Raw genomic sequence first — 22,130 nt, 5'->3', positions numbered from 1 at the left:
CATTTGGGTACAGGCATGTCTGTCCCCAGCCCCTGTGTGTCTCTTCTCCTCTTCTGCCTGTGACCACATCCAACTTCCATGTGTCTGTCCCACTGAGTTTTCTTCCTCTCAGTTCCAACCAGGCCCTAGGCTGGCCTCGTTCCACATGTCCCCTTTCCTGCTCTCACTTCTCTGTCCATAGTTCCCAGGAGTCCTTGAACCATGTGTCAACTTCTTCCCTCCATAGGTATGTGGCCCCCTTCTTCTCTCCCTCCCATCCCCAAGTCCACCACAAATTGGCATTACATAAAAAAATAGCTTTAGGTAGAAATCAGCTCCACTTATGTAAAACAAGAACTGTCTGTAGATGCTCATCAACTAGAGAACAGCTAAACAAATTGCAATACGTGAAAGTAATAGAAAATTACTGTGCTATGAAAAATTATGATTATGAAGAATTCAGAGCATAAGAAGAACTTTATACAATGATGCAAAGTAAAATAAGGAAAATATACACAGTGACTACAACAATGTACATGAAAATAAAATTTTTAAACCATTCTGGAGAGCAATTTGGAACTATGCCCAAAGGGCTATAAAAATGTGCATACTCTTTGACCCAGCAACAGCACTTCTAGGGCTATATCCCAGAGAAATCATACAAATGGGAAAAGGACCCACATGTACAAAAATATTTATAGCAGCTTGTCTGTGGTGGCAAAGAATTGGAAATTGAGGGGATGCCCACCAATTGGGGAATGACTGAACAGGTTGTGGTATATGGATGTAATGGAGTATTATTGTGCTATAAGAAAAGATGAACAGGCAGACTTCAGAAAAACCTGGAAAGACTTGCATGGTTTGATGCTCAGTGAAGTGAGCAGAACCAGGAGAATGCTGTACACAATAACAGCCACATTGTGCGATGACTAATATTGATAAACTTAACCCTTCTCAACAATACAAGGATCTAAGACATCTCCAAAGGCCTCGTGATGGAAAATGCTATCCACAAAGAAAGAACTATGGAGTTTGAATGCAGACTGAAGCATACTATTTGCTGGGGTTTTTTCTTCTGTTATGTTTTGTTTCCTCTTTCTGGTGGTTCCTTCTGTTGGTTCTAATTCTTACTTACAACATCACTAATGTGAAAATATATTTAATAGGAATGTATATGTATAACCTACATCAGATTGCACACCATCTTGGGTAGGGAGCGGGAGAAAAATTTAAAACTCAAAAGTTTATGGAAATGATTGGGTTGTGGTTTTTTTTAGGCAATTGGGGTTAAGTGACTTGCCCAGGGTCACACAGCTAGTGAGTGTCAAGTGTTTGGTCTGAGGCCTGATTTGAACTCAGGTCCTCCTGATGAATTGGTAAAGGTCAAATAACAGTGCTCTATCCACTGGGCCACCTAGCTGCCCCTGGAAGTGATTGTTCATCATTCAAAATAAATTGATTTTTAAAAAGAAATAAAATTTTTAAAAAGACATACAACTTAATGCTATATAATTATAGTGGCAAAGCATGATCTCAGAGAAGAGTTGAGATAACGCACCACTCTCTGGGACTACACATATACTGTCAAACTTGATTGATGTGTATGTAATATTAGACATGATTTTACTTAACTTTTTTCCTTCTGTTTTATTCTTTGTTATAAGGGATGGCTCATTGGGCAAGGAAAGGAAGGGATATATTTAGAAATGAAAATTATGTAAAAACAAGTGATATCAATAAAAATATTTCGTAAATAGTGATTTCACTAGAGAAATAGCCCTAACTACTTTAAGAATTTGCCTTTAATAGTAATGTTAACTGTACTGTGTTTTAGATTGCACTTTACTTTTTTTTAAGGTCTTTTATCAAATAATTTGTTTTGCTTTTCTTCAATACGGCCCCATGAGATTGATAGGGCAAGTACAGTCAAAGCTTTGTTATCCAGCTTCCTGGCAAGGTGTCAAAAATTGGGCTAATACTCAGGTATTACTCTATTTCCTCCACCATTTTTTCTCCTTCTAACACTCAGAAATAAATGAAAGGGCAGTGTAAAACACTATAGTTTGCAAAATAACTTGAGAGCTAAAAAGCAAATTTTTTTCCCCAAGAACAGCAAATAACAACCCTCTAGCAACTTTATTATACTAACCCCAACATTGTCTGGCTACCAGGTTACTAAATAGAAGACTTATAAAGGAGTACAGAAGAAAAGCCAGCTTGTAAGACTGATGAATTGGTAAAGGTCAAATAACATTGCTTTCTTTCTACTGCTATTAGTATTCTCAGTTTACAAATGAGGAAACCTTGCACCCTCCACATGGTATTTCAGTGAAGCAGAAGTATAAAAAGCAAAACAGTTGGCAGGGGTGGGGAAAAGTATATAGTCTATAGCTGCTGAAAAAAGATTTCTCTATAGGAATTTATTTATAAGAACAAACAAGCAAAAAAACTACTAGCCTATTTATCCCTTGAAGATTAGAGGTAACTAAATTTCTGGAAATGTGGGAGCAGCAGATTTGAAGAAGAATTTGGAAAGGAAAACATGGACACTTGGAATAAAATTAAAATAAAGCAATACTGATTTCAGTGCATCCTATAGGTCTAATCATTTTGGGTTTTGTTGTTCAATCATTTTTCAGTCATGTCTGACTTTCCGTGACCCAATCTGGGGTTTTCTTGGCAAAGATACTGGGTGTTTTGCCATTTCATTCTCCAGTTCATTTTACAGATGAGGAAACTGAAGCAAATGGGGTGAAGTGACTTGCCCACAGTCACACAGCTAGTGTCTGAAGTCAGATTTGAATTCAGGAAGATGAGTCTTCCTGACCCCAGGCCCAAAAGTCTATCTCCACTGGCACCACCTAGCTGACCATTTATAGAAAATAATAATAATAACCCATGATCATCTTTTCTGAACACAATTAAATATGACTTCCAAGTCAAGGAGGGTATCATATCTAAATATCATATTAATGACTTAATGTACATGGATAATATCAAGTTATATGGTAAAAACAGAGTAAATGGTTTATTTATCTGTTGGAAATTTTGTCTATATTAGATGTCATCTTCATTCAATAAAATTTTTTTTAAAAGAATAAAATTTTTAATGCACACCACAGAAAAACAGAAATTGAAAGTTTGAACTTGAATCTTGAGGTTGAATTGAACTAATGGAAGAAGGTGATATTTACATATATCTTGATATTTTCCAGCCAAGAAACTTTGAGCAAAGTGCTATCAAGAAGAAGGCTGTAACAGTACATATCAAAAGACTTAATGGCATCCTGAAGTCAAAGCTTAACAGGAAGAACCCATTCAGATTAATTAACACCTGAGCCATACAACTCTACACGGTGGTTACACAGTAAAGTTGACAATAAATTTAGAAAACATCCAAACAAAAACCCACAGAATAGTATTGATATTTAGGGCCATCACTCCAAGACAGCTATAGGAAGACTAATAAGCACTTATTAAACTCCTATTATATGTCAGACACTGTGCTTAGCACTAGAGATACAGAGAAAGGCAAAAGAACAGTTCCTTCCCTCAAGAAGCTCACAATATAATGGGTGGAGAAACCATGGAAACAACTATGCCCATGTAATCTATATGGAAGATAAATAGGAAATAGCAGAAGGAAGGCATTAGATTAAAAATTAAAGACGGATTGGGAAAAACTCTCTGTAGATGATGATTAATAGATATTCTCAGAGTACATGATAAAAAGGTTAAAAACTACTGAAGTACAGGAGCAGCTAGGTGGCCCAATGGATACAGCACCAGACTTGCACTCAAGAGGACCTGAGTTCCCATCTGGTCTCAGACACTTCCTAGCTATATGACCTTGGGCAAGTAATTCAACCCTGACTGCATCCAAAAAGAAAACACAACAAAAAATTACTAAAGTACTTCTGGATCAAATAGACATCCCTTCACTGAACTATAATAAAATCCTTCAAAAACTACACGCTACTTAGTCTGTCAAATTTAACTGAAAGTGGTTACCTCTGAATAGAAATCATAAAATGGCTAACATCCAAGAGCAAAACCAAAAAGGCCTCCATAGACATAATCCACATGAAACTTAATCAACAATATGCCAACCAAAAAGCCTCAAACAAATAGTTGCATCATGCAGGTAAGTTTACAAAAACAGAGCAGTTAATACAAAATGCTAAGTTTGACATTCAAAGACCTTTATATGCTAGTCCCCTCCTACTTTTCCAGTCATCTTACACCTTACTTTCCAAAACATATCTTCAATCCAGTGACATTGGTCTCCTGGTTGTCCCACAAATAAAACACTCCATTTCTTAGCTCTGGGCACTTTTTTCTCTAGCTGTCCCCCATGCCAGAACATTCTCTCTGGCTTCCTTTAAATTTCAACTAGAATCACACCTTCTGCACAAAACTTTCCCCAACCCCTCTTAATTCCAATGTGTTCCATCTGTTAATTATCTTCTATTTATCCTGTATATAGCTTGATTCACATATATTTGTTTGCATGTTGTCTCCCTCATTAGAATGCAAATTCCTTGAAAGCAGGGACTGTCTTTTGCCTCTTTTTGTATCCCCAGTGACTACCGAATGTTTATTGATTGATTAATAGCCATTTAGGACCAGGTCATTACCAACAGAAATTACATAATGGTTATCTATAAAGAGCCCGGACTTTCTGATCAATGTAAATAATAAAAGAAAAAATATAAACTGCAACATTTTACATCAGGTTGCAAAAATTTAGCACCTACCAAATACTTAAAAAGACACCATCAGTTGAATTATATACCTGTAGTATAGTCTGTGATCCTTCACAACTTAACAGGTGATAAATTTCCTAATTACAAATAAAAATCACAAGACATCCTCAAGAACTTAAAAAATCTGTACTAGAACTAGATACAGCAAAATCACAAACTATTGCCAATAATTACCCAGATAATAATGATCCATAAAAATTTGAGAATAATACTTTAACAGATATTGCCATACCAAATATTCATGATTTGCAAACTACATAGAATAAAATGCTCTAAAATAGACCAAGCGGAAGAAATCAAAACTATGTGGAAACAAGATAAAAAATATTTTCCCCACTGTCCTCCAGAATCATGCTTGGTTACTGCATTGATCAAAATTTTCCAGTCTTTCAAAGTTGTGCTTCTTTATAAAGGTGTAATTACTTTATAAATTTTTCTGCTTGTGTCACTTTGTATTCACTCATATAGGTCTTCCTAGGGTTCTCTGAAACCATCCATTTCATCATTTCGTACAATCCAATAATGTTATATTACATTTATATATCTTCATTTGTTTAGCCACTCCCCAATAGGCAAGCCTCTAGTTTCCAGTTCTTTACTACTACAAAAAGAGCTGCTAAATTAAAACAACTTTGAGGTACCACAACACATCTAACAGATTGGCTAACACAACAAAACAGGAAAATGATAACTATTGAAGAAGATGTGGGAAAATTGGAATGCTAATGCATTGTTGGTGGAGTTGTAAACTGATCCAATCATTCTGGAGAGCAATTTGGAACGATGCCCAAAGGACTATAAAAATGTGCATACCCTTTGACCCAGCAATAGCACTTCTAGGGCTATATCCCAAAGAAATCATACAAATGGGAAAAGAACCCACATGTACCAAAATATTCATAGCAGCTCTTTTTGTGGTGACCAAGAATTGGAAATTGAGGGGATGCCCATCAACTGGGGAATGGCTGAACAAGTTGTGGTATATGAATGTAATGGAATACTATTGTGCCATAAGAAATGGTGAGCAGGAGGGCTTCAGAAAAACCTTGAAAGACTTGCATGCAATGATGCTGAGTAAAGTGAGCAGAACCAGAAGAACACGATACACAGTAATAGCAACACTGTGTGATGACCAGCTTTGTTAGACTTAGCTCTTCTGAGCAAAGCAATGATCTCAGATAATTTTAAAAGATGCATGACAGAAAATACTATCCACATCCAGAGAAAGCACTATCTGGAATCTGAATGCAGACTGAAGTATACTATTTTCTCTCTCTTTTTTTGTTGTTTTTTTTTATTCTTTTGTTTTGATTCTTTTTTCACATGACCAATGTGGAAATGTGTTTAATATGGTCATACATGTATAGCCTATACCAGATTGCATGCTGTCTTGGGGAGGAGGGAGTGGAGGGAGGGGGGAAAATTTAGGACTCAAAATCTTATAAAAGCAAATGTTGAAAACTAAAATTAATTTTTAAAAAATTTTTTAAATTTTAAATTTTAAATAGATGTTTTTGCATGTGGATACTTTTTTTTCTTTCTTTGATCTTTATGGGGCATAAGCCAAGTAAGTTGGTATTATTTATATATAATTTAGTCACTTTGGGAACATAAGTTTCAAATTGCTTTCTGGAATGACTGGACCAATTTATAGCTTTACCTACTTCCCTGCTAGCCTTCCAACAGTCATTTTCCTCTTTTGTCATCTTTGCCAATCTGAAAGGTGTGAGACGGAACATCAGAGTGGCTTTAATTTGCATTTCTTTAGTTATAGGTAATTTGGGGTATTTTTTTCCTGTGTTAATAACTTGGATTTCTTCCTCTGAAAACTGTCCGTAGCCTCTGACCATTTACCTGTTAGGGAATAGCTCTCTTGTTCTTATAAATTTGAATTAGCTCTTTATATATCTCCAATGCTTTTTCCACTATGTCACAAGCATCTTGATTTCATAATTTCACTTTATGTTAAAGCTCATAAATATGATGGTAGTCTGGGAATATCTTCTGCTTATAAAGATATGAAGCCGAATGATGGCATTAAAAACCGAAATAAGGGGGCAGCTAGGTGGCACAGTGGATAGAGCACAGGCCCTGAAGTCAAGAGGACCTGAGTTCAAATACAGCCTCAGACCAAACACTTGACACTTACTAGCTGTGAGACCCTGGGCAAGTCACTTAACCCCAACTGCCTTTTAAAAAAAACAAAACCAGAAATAAGAAATAAACACTATATATAATCCATTGGTGATTGACTAGATCTGGGAGGTAAGGGAAAAGTAAAAGACCACAAAGGTTTCAAATCTGAGTGACTGGGGGAATAATAGTGTCACTGATACAGAGAAATGAGGACCAAGAGAACCAAGTTCCACTTTAATTTTGGAGGATGGGAGTGAGAGGAGAGAGAACACATTTAAACTCATTTAATTTCAGGTGTTAGCAAGATCTGGCTAAGAAATGTCACTTATGAAATTGAGACTTGAAGTTCAAAAGATACCAACAACTAGCTATAGATTAAGCATCTTCATAGTAGTGACAACTGAAGACACAAGAATAGATTATTCTCTGTACTTTCAAGATAAAAACCAAATCTTTTACCATTCCACAATAAATTCAAAATGGACAGGTAACCCAAATATTAAAGATCTTGCCATAAAAAATTTAGAAGAGAATCAGATCAACTATCTTTCAGTGTTATGGGTAGATGATGACTTCTTAATCAAACAAAGAATAGAGAAAATAACAAAAGATAAAATAGAAATTTTGAGCATATGAAGTTGAAAATCTTTTGTACAAATTAATGCAGAAGAAGAGATCAATTGAGGAAAATACTTTCTATCAAATAGTAGATATAGCTTTGATATCCAAGCTACATAAAGCAAGAAATATATGATAAAATGCCACTCTAAGAGTAATGAGGGTCAGGTAGGTGGGGCAGTGGATAGAGCATCAGTCCTGTTGTCAGGAGGATCTGAGTTCAAATCCAGCCTCAGACACATAACACTTCCTAGCTATGTGACCCTGGACAAGTCACTTAACCCCACTACCTAACAAGAATAACAACAACAACAAAAATGGTAATCAGAAAGTATGAACAATTCTTAAAATCTGAACTGCAAATTAATAACAGCCATATAAAAGACTGCTCCAAGTCACTAAGAAGATACACTGAAATCAAAATAAGTCTGAGGTTTCACCTCACACCCAGCAAATCAGCAAAAAATGACAAACGGCAGGAATAGCCAGTGTTGGAGGGGTTGCAGTGAAGCATACTAATCTACTGTTGGAGGAGGAGCCATGAATTAGTGGAACATTCAGGAAGACCATTTGGAGTTATGCAAACAAAGTGATTAAAATATCCATCCCCTTTAACTCAGAGATTACACAGCTCGATATCTATCTCAAGGCAGGCAGTGACAAAAAGAAAGCATCTATACAGACCAACAGCAGAACTTTTTGTGCTAGCAAATGACTGCAAACAAAATAGCTGCCTATCCACTGGGAACTGACTAAACAAATCGTGGCACATGAATGTAATGAAATGGTACAGTGCTGTAGGAATGACAAATATGATGAATATAGAGGATCAACAAAAAGACCGATATGAACTCATGCAAGCTTGGTAAAACAAGCATAGCCAGAAAAACAACATAAATAATAAAACAACGTGGATGAAAGAAATAAGAACTTCAACAGTCAAAACTGAATGCTGTGAAACTATAAAGGCCAAGTTTGGCCTCTAAGAAGACATATGAAAAAAACCTCTCTCCCCGTCCCTTACTCTTATGCAAAAGTGGGGGTCCAGGGGGCAGCTAGGTGGTGCAGTGGGTAGAGTACCAGCCCTGAAGTCAAGAGGACCTGAGTTCAAATACAGCCTCAGACCAAACACTTGACACTTACTACCTGTGTGACCCTGGGCAAGTGACTTAACCCCAATTCCCCCCCCCCCAAAAAAGGTGGGGGGTCTACTTGCATGGAACTTTCATATATCATCAGATTTTTTTTTGAATGCTGATTGGTTTTGCTGATTTTTTTTTCTTTTCTTCATCTTAAAAATCCTTTGCTGCATCCTTAGGCATCTCTGGGAAAGCTTAGGAGAGACACATATGGAATTTAAGTGATCTAAAAAGCAAAAGATATAAATAAAAATCTATTTTTTTTTAAAAAAGGAGGGTACCAGAGATAATCTTTTAACTGCTAAAGGGGCAAGCATATATCAACAACACAAACATTCTTCAATCATTCCTTCAAAATGGGGTTAAATGCCTATTTTTTTCAACAATTCAATTAACCAAACACTTACACTAAATGTCTATTACACGTAAATTATAGAGGTAGCTAGGGAACTGGTCAATGTTGGACTTGGAATTAGGAAGCTCAGAACTCAAATCCAGTTTCTGACACTTAACAGCTATATGACCTTAGGCAAATTACTTAATCGTTCTCTTCAAACAGCTATAAGAAACTTATCTACTAAATTATCAATAGGCCAACAGAGACATTACAGATCCTTTACAAGGAAGGAATACAACTACACAAAAGAAAAAGACCTTCCTACCCTAAAGGATTTTTTTTTAACAAGCTGGCTGTTTTCTGATGAAATTTCAGAGAAATTTACTTCTATATTTCAAGAATCATAACTGTAGGTACTCCAGTCAACAGGTATTTCATTAAAGTCTTCATTTGATGACTTGACTGAAAAATAAGTCATCATCAAGTGGCCAACCTTCTAGACAAAAGCCTCTCTCAACTTAGAGAGATTGGTCCTCAGGCAATGAACATGAAAAGTGATAGCTACCAATCAGTAGTCAAAGCTATTTTTGTTTTGTAGTGCCTTCTAGGGCTTAAGCTCTCATAGCACAGCCTTTTAAAATTCAGGCTCATTTCCATGCCACCATGAAACATTACAGTAGAATCCTAAGCACAAATAAATGTGACATGCAGTGTGGCATACTGGAATAGTGAGGAACCTGGAAGTTAGGAAGACCTGGGGTCAAATCCTGCCTAGACATTTACCGGCTGAGTGACCCTGGGACAAGTCACAACCTCCCCCACCTCATGAAGGGATCAGACCCAATAACCTGTAAAGTCCCTACCAACTCTAAATTCATGATTACATGATCCTAAATTGATGGAAGCTACTTTAAACACCCAATCACCCTGAAAAATAATCCAGCTTTTAAAAGTAACTGTTCTTTCTCTAAGTTTTGCAAGTGTTTTCCTCTTTCCAATAATTCATTATAAACTAAGCAAAAAAAATTTATTTTTCTTCTTCAGGATATTAATTAGAAGGAAAGAGTTGAAGACAATTAGCAACAATGCCCAATATTTGACCGAAGTGAGTTGTTTCAATTAAATCTCCACACAAATCATCTTCATTCTATCATACTAAAACAGACAAAAATATACATTGTTGTAGTCAAGCCCACACCTTAAACTAAATAATTATAAATACAAATATTTCAAATGGATTTGACTAGATTTCATGCAATCTGATTTGCAGGAAGTAATAATAACAGTTCACACTTACACAATGTTTTTTAAGAGTTTTACATACAAGTTACAAATGTTATTGTCTTATGAGGGAAAAAATTATTCAATTATCTTAAAACAAAAGATATACTGTCTATAACTAAGTAAAACAATCTCTTCTTCCATGTTGACTGATATGCAAATTGTGTCTTTACTCCTTAGTGAGTTGTTTACAGAACCAACAGCTACTGAAGAATTGAAGTATTGAAAGACATATCCCAAAACTATAGGCTTATTACCTTAGTTGTTAATAAAACAATTTCATAGATCTGTTTTTCTTGGTGATGATTCTTCTCCTACCAATATAGGTGGAGAAAAATATTTCTCAAGTAACCATGATTAATCTGTTTAATAAGGGATAGTTGTCCTCAGAATAACTTCACCAATATATACTTCAATTTATTGTAGTATATAAATAACCAAATCAGTTTTTCTAAGATAGATGCAAAATTAATCTGAAAAATTAAACAGACTGTTTTACCTGGGTTGGAAAGAATAGTAGGAAGTTAACTTCTATAGGAAAAAATATTAAATTTAACCCCCCCAATTAGTTATTTCTGACTGTAATTTTTTCTATTTTTTATTAATTTATTTTGATTTATCAACAATCACTTCCATAAGCTTTTCAGTTTTAAATTTTTCTCCTCCTCCCTCCCCAAGACGGCACACAATCTGATACAGCTATACATATACACTCCTATTAAACATATTTTCACATTAGTCATGTTGTAAGGAAGAACTGGAACCAATAGGAGGAACCACCAGAAAGTGGAAACAAAACAGAACAGAATAAAAAAGAATAGCAAACAGTGTGTTTCGATCTGCATTCAAATTCCATAGTTCTTTCTTTGGATGTGGATAGCATTTTCCATTGTGAGTCTTTCGGAGACATCTTAGATCCTTGTATTGCTGAGGACTAAGTCTATCAAAGTTAGTCATCTCACAATGTGGCTGTTACTATGTAGAACATTCTCCTGGTCCTCCTCACTTCACTCAGCATCAGTCCATACAAGTCTTTCAAGGTTTTTCTGAAGTCTACCTGCTCATCATTTTTTATAGCACAATAGTATTCCATTGCATTCATATACCACAATTTGTTTAGCCATTCCCCAATTGATGGGCATCCCCTTAATTTCCAATTCTTGGCCACCACAAAAAAGAACTGCTATGAATATTTTTGTACGTGTGAGTCCTTTTCCCATTTGTATGATCTCTTGGGGATACAACCCTAGAAGTGCTATTGCTGGGTCAAAGGATATGCACATTTTTATAGCCCTTTGGGCATAGTTCCAAACTGCTCTCCAAAATGTTTGGATCAGTTCATGACTCCACCAACAATGCTAATGCATAGTGTTCCAATTTTCCCACATATTCTCCAACATTTATCATTTTCCTGTTTTGTCATGTTGGCCAATCTGATAGGTGTGATGTGGTACCTCAGAGTTGTTCTGATTTGTATGTCTCTAATTGATAGTGATTTAGAGCATTTTTTCATACAACTATAGATGGCTTTAATTTCTTCATCTGAGAACTGTTTGTTCATATCCTTTGACCATTTATCAAATGAGGAATGACTTGTATTCTTGTAAATTTGACTTAATTCTCTATATATTTTAGAAATGAGGCCCTTATCAGAGACACTGGTTGTAAAAATTCTTTCCCAATTTTCTACTTTCCTTCTAATCTTGGTTGCATTAGCTTTGTTTGTGCAAAAACTTTTCAATTTAATGTAATCAAAATTATCCATTTTATATTTCACAATGTTCTCTATCTCCTGTTTGGTCATGAATTCTTGTGTTCTCCATAAATCTGATAGGTAAACTATTCCTTGCTCTCCCAGTTTGTTTGTAGTATCAGCCTTTATATCTAAATCATGAACCAATTTTGATACGACTGTAATTTTTAAGTGGTACAATTAAATTTATTTACTCTACTTGAGACCAGGGGTGAACTATAACTAAATGATCTAACACATCCAGTTATAAGATTCCTCTGTTCTCATGCTTGATCAAAAGTAGGGCTGCCGTAATTATTAGTTTAGCACTGCCCTAAACCAATATAGCTTACAAGTATCAACCTTTCCAATCAAAGCAGGATAAATAGCAACTACCCAGAAAATTCAACCAGTAACATACTTATCTAATCTCTTTTGTCTGGAAAATTCATGACAGAAAGGACTGTTCATGTCTGTACTTCACTTAGTACACACTGTAGGTGCATAATTATTAGTAATAATCATCTTCAATTACCAGAAAGCTGGTGCCAGATAGCAATCTCATTCCCTAGATGACATAAGCAGGATTTGAAAGAGAAAAAGAGTTTAATTGCCAGTTCTGCCTTGGGTCAATTATACACCTAGCCAAAAAAATTTCATCAAATTTCAGAGCAAAGTGGCATAACTACAAAAAGCTAAGGAGTGGGGAGAGAGAGTCCACAGAGACAGGTTAGCATATGACAGAAGACGATCATTCTTTTCTTATTACAGAATTTAGAATATTGTTTAGGCACTTGTTTCTTTTTTGGGTCTTCTTTTTTATTTTAAGGAGGCAATTGAGGCTAAGTGACTTGTCCAGGGCCACACAGCTAATAATGTCTGAGGTCAGATTTAAACTCAGGTCCTCCTGACTCCAGGGCCAGTGCTCTATTCATTGTACCACCTAGCTGCCCCAGGGACTTGTTTCTTAACTTATATTATGTCTTTCACCATTGTTATAGTATATCCTCTTCATTTGAGAAATGGGTAAAATATTTTTTCAACCTTACAACAGTGGCACTATTCATAAAGAAACTAAAAAGAATCTTCAGAAAGATAATCTTAAATGTGGAACACCAGCAATCACTAGTGTGTTTCCGTGCAATAAATTTTTTTCTACAGGTAATTTCCCCAGATCTGCTTCAACTAACTGTCCTGTACACATGACCATTGTACCATATGTTGAGAGAGCCAGAATGGATCTTGAACATCATTATCTAGCCCAGCTCTCTCCTTGTACAGATGAGCAGACTCAGACCCAGACAGGTGGGGTAACCTGCCCCAGGCCACGTAACCAGTCAATGGTACAATGAAACTAGTGTCCAATTCTCCTTCCTCCCAAGTCTAGGTCTCTCTGAACCACATCATGCTGCCTCCCCAAGCAGAATTTCAAAATTTGTCAATGAATTACTGCCATCCTAATGCATGAGTGATGTTCTGATCTGGAGCAAAAAGCTACATGCCAATGTTGTATATTAAAATATAATACTATTTTATTGTGTCTTGTTTTGAAAGTTAAACATGGGAATCATTTTATTGGTTAATATTTAACATATATAAAAGAACATTCCATCCTCACTCAGCACATACATGATCATAAAAGCACCTATAATATTTAGGACTCTCCCTTCCCAACAGTAACACAATTTCTAAACCTGAAGCAGAAACATTTTCAGCTTTTAAAGTCTGCTTTATAATTTGAAGCTTACAGCTAAACTGGTTTTCTATTTCCACAGATGGATAAATAAAAACAGATACATACTTTTGGAAGTAGAGATTAATCTGAAAAATTCAACCCAGTTTTTGATTATTTCCAGGGAAAAGGGAGTGGCTTTTTCTCTATCTTTCTCATGAATTTCGAATTCCTCTGTTTGGCACTTAAGAGCCCCTTTAAAATCTGGCTTCTAATCACTTTTCCAGGCTCATTATACATAATTCCTGGTCCATGTACTCTACAGTTCAGACAAACTGGCTTTATTGCTGTTTCTCACACATGACATTCTAGCTCCTATCTAAATGCTTTTGCACTAGCTGTCCCTCACTCCTAGAAGGCACCCTCTCCTCACCTCTTGGAACCCTTTGTGCTTTTTAAAACTCAGCTCAGCTGTCATCTCCTACATGATGCCTTTTCCTCATCATCCCAGTTGCCAGTACTTTCTCTCCAAACTACCTTGGAATTACTATCTACATACCTTACATACACTATTAAGTGTACATGTTGCTTCAAGAGAACGTAAGCAGCTTGAAAGCAGGAACTTGTTTCATTTTTGTCTGTCTCACTAGGCAAAGTACCAGTTACTTACTAGTAAGTGCTTAATAAACATTTGTTGATTGTCAGGTCTGAAGCAGAATGTTACCAGTAAGTCTAGTAGTTTATCACCTTTCCTTTAGAAGTTTACATTCATATGAGAAAAAACAAAAATGTTCTTTGATCTTCTTTTATTCTCCATTCATGAATAATTTGGGAAACTTAAGAAAATTAAACCACACTTTCACCTGGCTATATATTCTTGGCCTCAATATAATCTAAGCATTTTTGTGTCCCTTAACAAACTTTCACATGTGTGACTGCTTACTTACATCTCAATATTTCACTCCAAAGTAACTGTTACTTTTCAAATGATTACAGGGTGTAACCAGAAAATGTGATTATCAGGGCAGTACAAAAATGAACAACTCACAAGGAGTCAGAACAATTCCTGATTCTTCACTATCTTCTGCCTTCTTGCCTTAAAATACTGAATTTAATTTTTATTCCTATTTTTTAAACCTTTTCCTCCTCCTATTTCAATTATAGAAAAGTAGACATAAAATCTGTAGTTTGTGGTCCTATGTCCTGATCAAAAATTTTCAAAAGGATAGACTTTTCTGAAAAGAAAAAAAATTATGAAAAACAATTTTTCATCCTCAATTGCTTTTATTCTAACTGATCACAAATTACAATAGAAGAATAAGGTTTGAGTTTAAAAAAACACACCTGACAATTAAAAGCCTAAGTATATTGTGCAATAGGTTGCAATTCAATCTGAGTAAAATCCTTTTATAATCAACTAGAAGAATAAGTTTAAATTTTTCTGTGGTACTGGAATTTTATCAAATCAAACACTGCTTTAAATAAGCAGACTATCCCCTGGGGCTTGGCAATAAAAAGACAAGTTATGATGTTATAAACTATATAGCCTACATCATTTAGGCAGGTCTGGTCTTACACTTCCGGAAAATTTTTTAAATTGTTCTATCTGTAAATGGCAGTGACCTTAAATAAAAGAAAGAACTCATTAGCACTTTATGTTCTTATAAATATATAGTTATAACAATTTACAAATCAATGACCTCTTCCCATAAAAATTTAATTATCCTTATACTTTAATAAATATGATGTCTGGAAAAATAATTTCAGCACAGGATTAATAAATCTTTAGGACATGAAATTAAGATACAGAATAACTAAATCAACTAAACACTAGACTTAAGAATTTTTGGCCTGCTACTATTCATACTGTTCAATTTAGATATATACTAAAAACTTACAAGCAATATTACAAATGTAAAATTCACTTATCAATAAGTTAGATTATAAAGTTTATACAATTTCTGAAGTATTATAAACACAAAGGACTAAACTATTTCCTGGATAAATGATTTAACAGAGGTTGTTATGGGTAAGTAGTTTAGTAAGTAATAAAGGTATTCCCTCTTTAGAAATTATGAAATTTATGTTGAAGGGACACATAGTAAGCATTCAACATGTATGCTTCAATTAAACCACCTGGGTGGCCCTCAATTTCCCCATCAGCAAAATTAGATTAGACTAAATAGCCACTATGGTCCTTTCAAACTCTAAAACTGTAATTATATTATTCTAATTTACCAACAAGGCGGCTCCTGGAGATACAAAGATAAATAAGAAAGATATGGTTCCTGCTATTAAAAAAGTTATTTAGCAGACAATATCATTTGGTTTTTAATCCTTCATTTAGCATCTCCAATATAAGTTCTTATTTTCTAGCATATACTTCTATCTTTAGAGGCAACATATTGTAATAAAATTTGAGAAGTTCTGAGTTTTCAAGTGCCACCTCTGAAATATACTGCCTATATGACCCTTAACCTCTCTGTGCTATGGGCAACTTTCTTAATACTATCCCATGCAAAGCTATCTGCACTGATTGACAGAATTTCCTTAAGAATTCTTATATAGATGAAGTGAAAGTTCCAGACCAATAACAATTCATAAAAAGGTAGAGTCAAGTTCAAAAGAAATCCTAAGAAATTAAAACTAGAAATGTATATAGAGTATGTGATGTTAAAATAATGCAATACGCACTTAATTTTGAATCTGATATGTAATTAAGAATTGTCTACAATGTATTAACAAGGTGGGAAAAAAATCAAGAAAATTAAAACTGGATTTTAAAATTTAGATTTTTAAAAAATAAATAGGCCTTTAAATTTAAAATAAGCTTGAATTTTTAAAGTTTATATAGCAATAGTTTTAATAAGTGGGAGCTTGAAGCATCATGAAATAAAGGTTATATTCTAATTATGTAATGTACTATGATAATATAGTGATATAAACTTTTCAGAAAAGTTTTACAAATGGAAAACAGTAAGTCATGTACAATATTAATGGCCTGATCTGATGGGGTTCCCAGAGGTTCATTATGGATTAGTTAGAAAGATCAAAAAGCAGTCTATGAATGAATAGAAAGGGGACAAAGAATGAATTAGTGCATTAGTTTCTCATATTGGCCTGGCTGTGGTATGCTTATTTTTTTAATCTCTAATGTATAACTAAGAAGAAAAATTCAAATATTTTTTTCTGGGTAAAAGAGCAGAATCAGAACAGAGAAGCTTAGTGTTTAAATAAGAGAAACTTGGACAGTATATTTATTTGTAATGATTGTCCACAAGGATCCTTCAAATACTCTACTAAAACTATCTCATTACTTTATTAAATGGCCATTTTAAATTCAAGAGAAAAAATTAAATCCTCATTCAGTGGTGTGACAAGGCTTACAATTTAAATTAAAAAAGATCAAAATTAAAAACTACTTTCAAAAGTATCCTTTCTAAAATTGAAACTTACAGCTGAGATATAAAGAAAATATACTGTGTTAAGTTAAACAAGGCAGTTTTAAAAAATCCAAGTCTTCCTGATAAGTAATTTAAATAAAATTCACCCTACTACATGTCAAAGATTTTTTAACCTCTTACTATTTCCATGTATAAACTTAATTTTTCACACATGCATACATATGATATTCTATACTGTTGAGCAAGACAAAATAATAGACCATAGATTGGAAACAGTAACTTGTTTCTCATTAACATACTATCATTTCCTAGATACTTTGTCCTACCCTACCTCCACTCCCCTCCTGTGCCCTACCACTCTTAAAAACAACTACACTGGTTTCTTTGTAATAATACAAATCAAAAGGTTTTTTTAAAAAAAGTCTAAGTACTATATTACTTCAAGAACTACTTTTTGAAAGCCAACCAAAATAATAACTCTTCTTGTAGGTCTTTCCTCAAAGAAGCAAAGAAGGCTAATCAAATAAAAGGGGGAGGGGGGGTACTTCAATGCTAATAATCTGAACATTATGAAAACTAAAAATTGAGAAAGAAATCCAAAGTCCAGCTGAAAAACATGAAACAATTCAACTAGAAACTAAATACTTTCTATTATGCTGAAATCACAAAATATACATAGAAATTTGTCACAAACACAAAATAATTTCCCACAGTATTTCCTCAAGTCAATCTTCCAGTAATACAATTATTTAGTTACCACCATTCTCCTAAGAAAGGCTATCTTACAGCCTTAAGGAGACCCCCCCCAACTAAATGTTTTCTTATCTCTATGCCAAAATGTTCCCTGATCAGATCTACTTGTACAGAAGGACAGAGCTAGAATCTTGACCTACACTTAAGAATACTTTGACTTTTAGTCCTGTCTATGTATGGTTTTCCAGAAACTGTATCATACCACACTTCACCCAGGGTACTAAAAGACTAAATTGTCATTACCCATTTAAAAGTAGGTTATTTGTACAATTCTATTTCAAACTGTCTAACTTTAGAACATCTTTAAGTGGTATGTTGTTTTAGGATTGAGGCCATCTTTAAACTACTACTTTAATATAGTAAAAAGAAATCAGTCTAGTCATGACATTTCCTCTATTACAAAGAATGAAAAATTCTCTCATATGCCATTAGAGTACTAAAAATCACTAGTGCAGTATTTTTCAACATCATTTAAATATTCAAACAGCACTGATTTTTCCATCCAGTTATAACATGGTGGTAGATTTTACTACAAGACAGGTGAAATAATAATTAAGAAGGCTACACTGTGTACCTCACATTCTATGGAAATTCTAAACCAAGAGATCTTTAGGAAGGCTAGGGAGACAAAAGAGAGACAAGGAGCAGATGTAAGACTAGCAAGTAATAGCCCAAAGCTCTGGCTAACTTCAAGAAAATTAGTCTTGAACACTGACACAGTCCAAGAAATCAATGAAGGTGAGGAAATCCAAAATTATAGTTGTAACTAGAACCAATATATTTCTCAGTTCCAACTAAAGTTCCCAACTTTCTGTCTCTCAAATGCAATTAAACAGGAAAGTGGGTTTTCTTTTCTAGCTACGGGAAAATAGATAAACTCTCACACTCGAACTTCACACACGGTTACCTCTTGTAGTTTCGATCCGATAAGATCCTTCCCCCAGCCTCTGACTGAACAGACAACAGCACTGGACATTGGTCATCCAGATGAGGCAAATTCCTGCAACGGGTGGAAGAGAAGAAAGACACGCTTGGAATCGTGATCTGTCAGAAACCGAATGAGAGAGGAAAAAACTAAAGGCAGAAAAAAGAAAAAACCAGAGTAACCTGTTATTTGCTTCTGTTGGGGAAAAAAACAGGGGTGTGTGGGGGGGAAGCAGTGGGAAGAAAAGGATAGAGAATCCCCCCATGTGTGTTAAACTCTCCTCCCCCCCAAAAAAAACCACCTTTGGGAAGGGAAGACGGGGAGCAAATCTTATGGACAGGGAGACGCATGGATGGGAGTCTGGGGAGGGCACTCTCCGAAAGCTTCCCAAGCTGCTAGGCAGAGCCAGGGGTCCCCTGGGAGGAATGGGTCCCTGCCTCCCCCGGCCCGCCAGGGTCACCGAGGCGCGAGGGGCAGGGGAGGGCACGCGCGCGAGCGCACACGCACACACACACACACACACACACACACACACACGAGGTATATATACATACACACACACGAGGTAGATACTCACACTCACACACACACGCGGTAGGAAGAGCTCACAGGCGGCGCGCCCAGCTCACCTCACCTCGCGGCCCCTGCCCCACACTACACGACTCGCTTCCCTCCCCAGGGGCGGCCCGGGGAGAGGCGGGATGAGGCGGGGGAGTATGGAGGGGGTGGCCGGACCTGATCCCGATCCCAAGCCGCCGCCGCCGCCGCCTCCTTCTCCTCCCTCAGGCCCCATCCCCACAGTCTCTGCCCCCGCCGAGCTACCTGCAGCTGCGCTCGTTCTTTTTCGCTAGCCCGCTCGCCCCCGTACCCAACCGCTAGCCCGCGAGCCGGTGCGCCGCCGCCGTTGACTGGCAGAGCCCAGGAGCCGGCCGGAGTCCCGCACCCCTCCCACCTCCTCCACCCACTCCCCCCCCAACAGACTCACACACACACACACACACACACTCACACACACTCTCACACATACAGGGCAGCACGGAGCGATGCCCCGCCCCCGCCAGCCACAGGACCGGCCTCCCATAGGTCCCCTAAGCTGTCAGTCCCCTCCCGAAAGGCGCGCGGGCCACCGCCCCGCCTCTTCCGATTGGCCGCCCGGGCGCGGCCCATGCAAATAAGGCACCGCCTCCACTCCCGCTCAACTAGTCCTCCTTTACTCCCCCTCCCTCTATGAACTCTCCCCTTGCCCAAGCCCCAGCAGCCCACGTGTCTTCTCTGTGCCGGACCCAGTCACCACCCCAACAGCCTGGGGAGGAGGCGAGAGCCCTCGGACGCCCCCGTCCCCACCCGGTAATCTCTGTGGGGGTACTGTGCTACAAACCCTTTACTCTGTCATTGCAGGATTTCCCTTCCTCCTTTAGCCCCTGACACTCCTGCCTCTCCCCTCCATCGGATCCACGAGAACTGCCCAGCAGATGGAAGGAGTGGTTCCGTCCCTAGCAGACCGCCTGGATATACGAGTATAGATAGCTATCCTAGAAAGTCAAAGATGCCCAGCTTAGGACGGAGAAGTCCTCTGCCTGCTGGACCCAGGCCAATGCGTGCTTAGTAAATATTTGGTTAATTGGATGTGTTGAACCCAGAAGGAAGTGCCTTCTTCTCGAATGACTGTCATGCACTTTCCTTTCTCGTAAGCTGTCTGATATCCATTAAATACAGCTCACATGTATAAAAATGTTTTAACGGTGGCGACCTGCTTTTCTCACAGCAATCCTGTGAGGTGAGCAGAATAATGGATTAGTCCTAGTCTGAAGCTCAGCGATGTTAAGTGTTTTACCTAAAGTCAAACAGTAAATGGCAGCTATGTTGGAGCAGGCACTCAAGGCTTTATCTTCTGACCGTAGGAACGATCAGTGCTTTTTCCTATCAGCCTGTCAGTCAAACAACAGGTATTTATTAAGCAGCTGTCTCATGCAAGGGAGAGTGCAAGCTTGGAAGCAGCTCAAGAAGTAAGAAACCAGGAAGATCTTTGCTCTCCAGGAACTTCACACTTTGCCACTCAGTAACTGCCACGAAGACTTTCACATTAGAATTGGGAAAGAATTAGGGTTCTCCAGAGTAGGAAGATAGGAGCTAAGGGAGCATAAGACGAAAGTCCATAAAATCACGTGAAATTGTTCAGATGCCCACATCTAAAAATTAAAAGCTTAAAAGAGATAAGGTTAGCCACTAAAAGGAAGTCCTGCTTGACAAAATGGGCTGTAAACTTGGGGAGCTGATCTCTCTGAAGAGGCGATACAGGCTGAAAACATGGAAAAAGTTTTAAGTTCAATCTACAGCCATTGAAAGTTGACTCTATGCAGCAGCACTGAATGTTCAAAGCTAGAATAAGATAGTCTGGCAGTGCTGGGAGTAAAACCTGAATCTCTTGATTCCCCGAGTTCTAGACAGGTTCTACTACATCTCAGCCACATGAAGGAGTTTATAATTCAGCAGAGGAGATATAACAACATTTATGTCAGTAAATATAATAGTGAATTGTGATCAATTAATAAAAGAGGCAGGTACCAAGGGCTTTAAGAAGACAATGAAAGGATTATATTAAATCGTGAGCTCCTAAAGGGCAGTCTTTTGCCTCTTGGTATCCTCAGGCCTCATTGCCTAGCACTTAGTAAGTACTTAATAAATGATTATTGATTACTTCTGCCTAGGGACTATTTGTTGTTCAGTCATGGTCAACTCTTTGTGACTCCATTTGGAGTTTTCTTGACAAAGATATTGGAGTGATTTGCCATTTCCTTCTCCAGTTCATTTTACAGATGAGGAAACTGAGGCAAACAGGGTTAAGTGATTTGCCCAGGATTACAAAGCTAGTAAAATGTCTGAGGCCAGATTTTAACTCAGGAAAATGAGTCTTCCCAACTCCAGGCCTAGCACTCTATCCACTTTTCCACCTAAGGATATTTTGGTACGGATTTATGGAGGAAGACCATATTTGAGCTGACCTTGAAGGAAAGGTTTGAAAAGGATCCTGCCCAATATAAGGAAGATGTTTTAGGCATAAGAAATGGCACAAAGGAACAGATGTGAACACCACCCCTAGTTCAGTCCTATTCACCTCTCACCTGGACTATTGCATTAACTTGCTAATTACTCTCCCTACCCCGAGGCTCTCTTGTTTCCAATCTATCCCCCACATAGCTGCCAAATTGATATTCCTAAAGCACAAAGTGACTACATCACTCCCTGATAAAGAAACTCCAGTGGTTCCTGGTTGCATCTAGGATAAAATGCAAGCACCTTTGACATTTATTTAAAGGTCTTCACAACCTGGCTCCAGCTTAATTTTCCAAGTTTATTGCACATTACTTCCCTTCACATACCCCATGGT

The 22,130-nt window shown here is 37.1% G+C and overlaps 1 protein-coding gene across 5 annotated transcripts in view; it reads right to left on the bottom strand.

Moving 5' to 3' along the window:
• FKBP5 (FKBP prolyl isomerase 5) overlaps positions 1-19,677 on the bottom strand; it is a 190,305-nt gene extending 170,628 nt beyond the window's left edge. For 2 of the 5 annotated variants that reach the window (XM_020999591.2, XM_020999592.2), the window contains exons 1-2: positions 19,565-19,677; positions 18,725-18,817 (exon numbers count right to left, since the gene is read on the bottom strand). The gene's annotated coding sequence lies outside the window, so the exon portion shown is untranslated. Of the gene's footprint in view, positions 1-18,724; positions 18,818-19,043; positions 19,204-19,319; positions 19,442-19,564 lie in introns of those variants that run through there. The other 3 variants (XM_020999595.2, XM_020999594.2, XM_020999596.2) reach the window with 3 other exon arrangements.
• Between the last annotated feature and the right edge of the window lie 2,453 nt (positions 19,678-22,130).

Source organism: Phascolarctos cinereus, unplaced genomic scaffold, assembly GCF_003287225.1.
Source record: "Phascolarctos cinereus isolate Bilbo 61053 unplaced genomic scaffold, phaCin_HiC Scaffold_5;HRSCAF=322, whole genome shotgun sequence".
In the NCBI taxonomy this organism is placed as follows: Eukaryota; Metazoa; Chordata; class Mammalia; order Diprotodontia; family Phascolarctidae; genus Phascolarctos; species Phascolarctos cinereus.
The sequence above is the reverse complement of the archived record's forward strand: the minus strand, read 5'-3'. Positions and strand labels throughout refer to the sequence as shown.